General features: G+C 41.0%; 1 long non-coding RNA gene across 1 annotated transcript; it reads left to right on the top strand.

The window, feature by feature from the left end:
* Positions 1-4961: 4961 nt before the first annotated feature.
* Positions 4962-8473, top strand: LOC134482736 (uncharacterized). The gene is made up of 2 exons (XR_010059243.1): positions 4962-6934; positions 7796-8473. It is a non-coding gene; the product is annotated as an uncharacterized LOC134482736 (long non-coding RNA).
* The last annotated feature ends 318 nt before the right edge of the window (positions 8474-8791 follow it).

The following is an 8791-nucleotide window of genomic DNA, read 5'->3' as shown; positions in this document are numbered from 1 at the left end:
ATTGTAGCTAAAGATACTACAAATATTACCTACAAATAACTTAAAAGTATAGAATAAAAATAGTGGAAAAGATGTAGGGAAACTGAAGCTAAATTCACAGCATGTGTTTACTAAAATGACCAAAATGTCTTTGGGATTGCAATTTATTCTTTTATTTGTTTTTGTTTTACTTTTTGTTTTTGTTTTTTTCTTTGTTTTTTGGCTCTCTCAAGAGGGCAACCCTGTAGTGCAATAGATCACATATTCAGATGATGTCAGGTGAAATAGTCATTGGCCACATAAAGGCTAAAGCCTGTGTTTGGGCAATGGAAGGAAAGACACAGCAGAACTTTTTGGGGAATGGAGAGAAAGAAGAATAGAGGCGGAAGATTCGGGCAAGAAGAAGATGGGGGAGAAAGAGGTTGAAAATGGAGCAGGCACACGTGGCTTGCAGGAGCCACAAGTAGGTAGAGATTTTATAAATGGGCAATAGAGTAGTGTAGTGGTAGATTTGTCTAATCTAAGCACTCAGCTTATAATTATATAATTGAGTTTTCTGTTTTTGCATGGGCCTTTTGGCGTTGGAGATTTACCCCTATAAATCTGGCTAGTAGAAGCTTCTTGGGTTTTCATTACAAAAGACTAAGGCAAATCCTGTGAGAGGAGCATTGGCCAGCCTTCTGCAGGTCGGGGAGATGGGGTGGATGAGATAAGAAACGCAAGCAGCAGTCCAGGCATTTCAGATTAAAGTTGTTTGGTTAGAGTAGCAAACTAGGAGCAGGAACCAGGCAAGATGGATGCATAGACCTGGCCATGTGGGTTGAGCATTACCACTGATACCAGAGCATAGCAGGAATTTGCATTCCTGTGTTCTCATTGCTGTTGTGTTCTCTCTGAGGATGATTGTTGAATGAATTCAGGCGACACTGCTGCCGTGGATGTATGTTTGTCCAGTGTGGGTGTAATCTGGTGTGGCCTCAAGAAACAAAGGGCAGCCCCAGTGACTCTTCTGCCTACTTTTTGACCAGATTGTGGTCAAAGGAAGTCACTAGACCATTGGATGATGATGAGACCTGTGCGTATAGGGCGAGGTAGCTACCACTCCTCTACAGCCCAACAGGAATGCATCATCATCATCAAGGAAAGGGAATAACTGGACTCAATGTGTGAGCCTCCATTGTTCAGCCTTGCACCTGGAGAACTTGCCTGTACAGTAAGCCACATGATCCCATGGTTTTATTTTATATTACAATATCTTAGGCTCTGAACCCAGTATGTTCTATTTCTTCCACAATTGCAGGGTCTAGCCTGACAGAGCTCAGTCCTTCATAGGGATTTGGGAAAGCCTTTCAGTCTTCCTTTAACCAGGGGTACATCATCACATCTGTGACTCTCAACCTATATTTCGTATTGACTATCATTAAGAGGCCAAGAGGTCCTATATCTCTTTTGACACCCCACAAAGGTTTGGATACATACTTGCCACAAACGGTCTTCAAAACTGTAGTATGAAGACAGAGTAAAATCTGACTTTTTTAATCTACCATTAAATGTAAAACTATGGTCCATATGTCATTCTGTGGACTATCATAACGTTTGCTGAGGAAGAGTTCAGGAGCTCCAAAAGAGAAAGGACCACAGTGCCAGTTCAGCATTGCCCTGGTTCCACTTGAGTTCTAAGGTGAAAGTCGATGATTTTGACATTTCCATTTATGTCCATCATAAACTTATCAGGTTTAGATTCCCTGGGTACTATACCCTGGTCATGGCATTAGCTCACAGTTGCAATTATTTGCCTAAATATTTTTTGCCCTTGTCCTCCTCTAGGTGGCCCCATTTTCAGGTGTTTTGGTAAAGCTGTTGTCCTTCCACAAGCTCTTACTTGTAGAAGTGAGATGCTGTTCAGGTAGTCAACCATCATCATTGTCTCTGCCTTGGTCATGAGTGACAGGCACCATTGCTTCTTTAGAAGCAGTTCCATGGCCATGGGTCTGCCACTGAGGCAAAGGCGTTGCTCCTGCGTCCCCTGGGCTTTAAGACTTTGTTTTGAGAGCAGAAGTGTCCCTCATCAGAAATTTGCCTGGGGCTTGGGTGTGGGAACTCCTCCTTACTATGTGGAATCATTGTAGCTAAGAATACTACAAATATTCCCTAGAAATAACTTAAAATTATAGAATAAAAATGATGAAAAAGATGTAGAGAAACTGAAGCTACAATCACTGCATGTGTTAACTAAAACTGAGCAAAATGTCTTGTGGACTGCAGTTTTTTGTTTTGTTTTTCTTGCTCTCTCAAGAGGGCAACTCTATAGTGCAATAGATCACATATTCAGGTGATGTCATGGGAAATAGTAATTGGCCAAATAAAGGCTACAGCCAGTGTTTGGGCTATGGAAGGAAAAGATAGAGCTTAATGTTTTGGGGTAGGGAGAGAAAGAAGAATAGAGACGGAATATTTGGGCAAGAAGAAGATGGGGGAGGAAGAGGTTGAAAATGGAGCAGCCCCATGTGTCTTGCACGAGCCACAAGAAGGTAGAGATGTCATAAATGGGCAATAGAGTAGTGTCGTGGTGTATTTGTCTGATCTAAGCACTCAGCTTGTAGATATATTATTGAGTTTTCTGGTCTTTGCATGGGCCTTTTGGGGTTGGAGATTTACCCCTATAAATCTGGCTAGTATAAGCCTCTAGGGTTTTCATTACAAAAGACTAACGCAAGTCCTGTGAGAGGAGCATTATCCAACCTTCTGCAGGTCAGCCAGAGGTGGTGGATGGGATGAGAAATGCAAGCAGTAGTCCAAGCATTTCAGATTAAAGGTGTTTGGTTAGAGTAGCAAACTAGCAGCAGGGACCAGGACAAGATGGCTGCATAGAGCTAGCCAGGTGGGGTGAGAAACACCACTACTACCAGAGCATAGCAGGAATTTGCATTCCTGTGTTCTCATTGCTGCTGTTGTTCTCACTGAAGCTGATTATTCAGTGAATTCAGGCGACACTGCTGGCATGGATGTATGTTTGTCCAGTGTGGGTCTCATCTGAAGTGGCCGGAAGAAGAGAAGAACAGCCCTCTTCGCTCTTCTGCCTTCTCTTTGGCAAGATAATGGCCAAAGGTAAACACAAGGCCATTGGAGGATGTTGAGACCAGTGTGACTAGGGTGGGGTAGCTTCCACTCCTCTTCAGCTCAAAGGTAATGCATCGTATACATCAAGGGTACGGAATAACTGGATTCGATGTGTGAGCCTCTGTTGTTCTGCCCTGCACCTGGAGAACTTGCCTGTACAGTAAGCCACATGATCCCATGGTTTGATTATATGTTGTGATATCTTAGGCTCTGTACCCAGTATGTTCTATTTCTTCCACAATTGCAGGGTCTAGCCTGACAGAGCTCAGTCCTTCATAGGGATTTGGGAAAGCCTTTCAATCTTCCTTTAACCAGGGGTACATCATCACATCTGTGACTGTCAAACTATATTTCGTGTTGACTATCATTAAGAGGCCAAGAGGTCCTACATCTCTTCTGACACCCCACAGAGGTTAGGATACATACTTGCCACAACCGGTCTTCAAAACTGTAGTATGAAGACAGAGTAAAATCTGACTTTTTTTATCTACCATTAAATGTAAAACTATGGTCCATAAGTCATTCTGTGGACTATCATAAAGTTTGCTGAAGAAGAGTTCAGGAGCTCCAAAAGAGAAAGGACCACAGTGCCAGTTCAGCATTGCCCTGGTTCCACTTGAGTTCTAAGGCAAAAGTCGATGATTTTGACTTTTCCATTTATGTCCAACATAATCTTATCCAGTTTCAGTTCACTCGGTACTATACCGTGCTCATGGCATTAGCTCACAGTTGCTATTATTTGCCTAAATATTTCCCTGCCCTTGTCCTCCTCTAGGTGGCCCCATTTTCAGGTGTTTTGGTAAAGCTGTTGTCCTTCAATAAGCTCTTAATTGTGGAAGTAAGATGCTGTTCAGGTTGTTGACCATCATCATTGTTTCTGCCTTGGCCATGTGTGGCCTACACCAATGCTTCTTTACAAGCAGTTTGATGGCCATGGGACTGCTAGGGAGGCGATGATGTGATATCGGGACCTTGGCATTGCTCCTTAAGTCCTTAAGACTTTGTACTGAGTGTGGAAGTTTCCCTCCTCAGAGATTCTGCTGGGGCCTAGGGTTTGGGAAATCCTCCTTACTATGTGTAAGCATTGTAGCTAAAAATACTACAAATAATACCTAGAAGTAACTTTAAAAGTGTAGAATAAAAATAATGAAAAAGATGTTTGGAAACTGAAGCTATCGTCACTTCATGTGTTAACTAAAATGAGCAAAATGTCTTGTGGATTACTGTTTGAATTTTTTCCTCTCAAGAGGGCGGTCCTGTAGTGCAATAGATCACATATTCAGATGATGTCAATTGAAATAGTAATTAGCCATATAAAGGCTACAGCCTGTCATTGGGCAATGGAAGGAAAAGATAGAGCAGAATGTTTTGGGAAAGGGAGAGAAAGAATAGAGATGGATGATGCGGGCAAGAAGAAGAAGATGGGAGAGAAGAGGTGGAAAATGGAGCAGGCCCATGTGGCTTGCAGGAGCCACAAGTAGCTAGAGATTTCATAAATGGGCAATAGAGTAGTGTAGTGGTAGATTTGTCTAGTCTAAGCACTCAGCTTGTACTTATATTATTGAGTTTTCTGTTCTTTGACTGGGACTTTTGGAGTTTGAGATTTACCACTATAAATCTGGCTAGTATAAGCTTCTGGGTTTTCATTTCAAAAGACTAAGGCAACTCCTGTGAAAGGAGCATTATCCAACCTTCTGCAGGTCAGCCAGAGGTGGTGGATGGGATGAGAAATGCAAGCAGTAGTCCAGGCATTTCAGATTAAAGTTGTGTGGTTAGAGTAGCAAACTACCAGCAGCAACCAGGACAAGATGGCTGCATAGAGCTAGCCATGTGGGTTCAGGATAACCACTGATACCAGAGCATAGCAGGAATTTGCATGCGTTTAATTTAAAACTTCATGCAATAGAAGATGTTGCCTGTGGTAGTCAACAATCCACTAGGGAGTTAGGATTCTTGTCCTAGGGATGAGAGAATTAGATTCCTGAATGAGCAGAGATGAGTCAAATGACTCCAGCACATGGGAATCTTAATCAAACACAGTGATAGACAGACCCAAATCAGGCTTTGCGTTCTCTTCCTGTAAAAAGAATCAGTATAATAAATGGATCCAGGCAGAGAGGGAGACTGAAGACTGCCTGCTTTTAATAAAGTTTGGTTTAGTTGTTGCTAATTTGGTGTAATTTTGTTTAAAGATAGAAGAGGACACAATTTTGGCCACAGTCACCTGGGGAATTCCTCCTGAGGTTCAGAGCTAACTCAGGGCAAATGAGCCCAGATTATTTGGGAGCTCCTGCTGTGCAGGGACAAACTGAGCTAACAGAAAAACTACAGCCTCCAAGGCAGACAACAGAATTTGGATAAGGATGAAACCCTCTAGGAAAGTCTCAGTGTCTCACAGGATTCTCATATTCTCTCAAAAGAGGGTTAAATGTCCTGTCTTGGCAGATTAGAAAAGGCCTGAAAAAACTGTTTCTACTCTGCTTGTTTGGTTTAGTTCCCTCGTATGAGTATTTAATTTTCGAAATGTATGTGATTTTGAATTTTCTGGTTATTTTACTATTCCTCTGGGAAAGATGTCAAGCTAAAAATCTTTCTGGTTACTGGCTAAAGTGTCTGCTAATTTGGGAGAAAGACCTTATGTTTCTGCTTATAGGAAAAGTAATTAGGCACTGGACTCCTTCCAGGGTTCTCTGGGTCAGAAAGGGCAGATGAGCCCCCCTGAAGAACTAGAAAATTCAAGAGAACCAAGCAAGAAAGGTAAAGATTCCTTATGCCATTGTTCACAATGCATGAACGAAGACTTATGATTAGTTATTATTAAATTTGGCTCATAAAAAGACTATCTTTTCACATGCTTAAACAAAGAGCAGTATTTCATCTTGAGTAGTCAAGGTATTTCATGTTAAACTGGTTCACAATTGGCTTAGCAATCCAGCCTCAGGATGCAGAGTAACACAGCTGCATAGAGCTAGCCATAGGGGCTGGGTGAAACTCTGATGCCTGTGTTTAGCCAGACTTAGTGTGGGGTTATTTTAAAAATTACATGTAACAAAAAGTGATTGAAAGAAACTAAAGTCAAAGTTAGGAAAATAGAATAAAAATTATGGAAAAGATATCAGGGAAAAAGCTAAAGTCAAAAATCCCAAGTAAAATTCAAACAAATAACCCACCTTGTATTCTGTTCAGAAAAGTCACGAAGCTCTCTAGAAGGAGACAAGACAGGATGCAGCTGTTGGGCTATCTCAGGCAAACTCTGCACCGGAGCACCTGTTCAAAGAGATTAGAACATCATTATTGTATCATGGATGTTTACTGGGAGAATGGAATGATTTCACAGCTGAGTTGTGGAATTCTATTGATCTATAAAATAACCTATGCAGTGGATAATATAAAGTTATGAAATATCTTCCAGCTTCATTAATCAGAACTATAAATTTTCAATCTAGCCCATGGATGCTGATGGTAACTGTCGCTTCTGTTTCCGACCCGCAGAAAAGAGCGACTACACAGCATTCTTTTCAAAGCGGTTTATTCAAGAACCTTACACCATGCAAACAGGAATCTTTCTTTTCTTTTCTTCTGTCTCCCTCCCAGCCCAGCCCCCGAGCACACTCCCTTATATCCTCCCTCAACTCCGCCTCCTCAATCCAGACTGCATAATCTCAGTTCATAGGTCCACGTCACATGGCCTGATCTTGCATCATGGTGCACCTGCACAGCTCTCACAATGGACGTGGCTAGTTTCAGGTGTGTGAGGAAGTCAGATGCTAGTCACGAGACTTAGCTGCAGTCCCAGGCGCCATCTTGGGACTACCGCCACACCCGCTCCCCACAGGTAACTGTGATTTCAAGGTCATTTCCAATCATCTATGTTAAGTGTTTTGACTCAAGGAAACTGGCATTGCCATAGATGAAATCAGTAAAAGGCATATTTATTTCTTCTTTGCCACATAACTAGACAAATGTCAGTTCAAAAAGTTGCGATTATTTAGTGTACTTTTTTCATCTCAGTTACTTATGTATTTTTTCATTTATTTAAATTTCCATACATGTATACAGTAAAATATGGTCATATCCACCCTAACATCTGTCCTCCAACTTCTACAAGATCCCTCTCAGAATCCCGCGATTGACTCTATAGCCCTGGTTGGTCTGGGACTTGCTGTGTAAATCAAATTAGCCTAGAACTCACAGAGGTCCACCTGAATCTGATCCTGGGCTTAAAAGTCAGCACCACTAAACCATTCCTCTGTGTGTGTGTGTGTGTGTGTGTGTGTGTGTGTGTGTGTGTGTGTGTGTGTACAGAAATACACATACACACATTTTTTGTATCCCAGTAAGCCCTATTAGTGCTAGTCATACATGCATACTGTGTGTACAGACATTCACTGGATTATCAGAGTCCTACCAGTGGCTTGTCCCCAAGGAAGAGTGAATTTCTATCAGCTGTTGTTAACTGCAGCTCCTCATTTGATGCAAGGGCTTATAAGTTCTTCTCCCACCCATGCACGATGTGCAAACAAATGACACAGCCACCTCCGTCACTTTACTCGGTTAACATATACTAATAAAATGTTATGGTATTTTCAAATTTATATGTATCTGTATTGTATATGTATAATGACACATTGTATATACTTGTAATGGCTATTCTTGGTTGTGAACTTGACTATATGTGGAATGAACTTCAATCCAGAATTGGAAAGCTCACCTTTGATCCTGATTTGAGGCTGGGAGACACAAATTTCTGAACTGAATCTTGGCATGGAGATCATGAGGCAAAGTGGCTGTGAATCTCAGGAGTTTAAGACAAGGAGATCTCTGAGTTCAAGGTCACCTAGGACAAAGCAAGTCCCAGTTCCAGCTGTGGTGGTACACACCTTTAATCTGGGACACACCTTCTGCTGGAGATTTATATAAGGACATTGGAAGAAGGAAGAGTCTCTCTTTCATCTGCCTGCCTGATTTGTAGGACTGAGCCACTGCTAGATCCTTGGACTCCTATTCATACCTGTTGCTGATCATTGTTGGGGAGTTGGACTATAGACTGCAAGTCATCAACCAATTGTCTTACTGTACAGAGATTTCCCATAAGTTCTGTGTCTCTAAAGAACCCTGTATAAGACAATTCTCTTTTATAATATATAATTTCTATTGATAGATAATGTAATTTATTTTTTTATTCATAATATTATTATATTCATCCCTATGTTTATATGTAAATAAAACACAGGTTGTATGCCTATGAAACAGTAACACACTGCATACTTGATGACTGCTGTCTTTTCCCTACTCCCTACTGCAGGGGAGAAAATGGACCATTCTCATCAATGAAAAAGGTAAAATAAAATGTTAACTATTGGCTGGAAACACAGATGGTTTACACATAAAATTACATCTTCTTGATTGCTACTTTAGAAATTTATCTTCATTTCCTGAAGTCACTTTTTATGATACATTACTATATCAAATACTATCTCATAGTTTTTAAGGTAAGTTAATTTTATTCTTGGTACAAAAGTATACACATAGTGTTGTGCAACTTCCAGTAATATCCGGGTAGGGCTTCGTGAACATAACTGTATGGTTTAATACTTCCCTATGTGATCCAAAGCTCTTTTGTTGTTATATTATGATCTCTAAGCAGAATATTTTTGATCCTGAAATTATATACAATACCTAACTTTTTCTA

This window comes from Rattus norvegicus, chromosome 1, assembly GCF_036323735.1.
Source record: "Rattus norvegicus strain BN/NHsdMcwi chromosome 1, GRCr8, whole genome shotgun sequence".
Taxonomy (NCBI): domain Eukaryota; kingdom Metazoa; phylum Chordata; class Mammalia; order Rodentia; family Muridae; genus Rattus; species Rattus norvegicus.
Note: the sequence above shows the minus strand (reverse complement) of the source record. Positions and strands in the feature narration are given on the sequence as shown.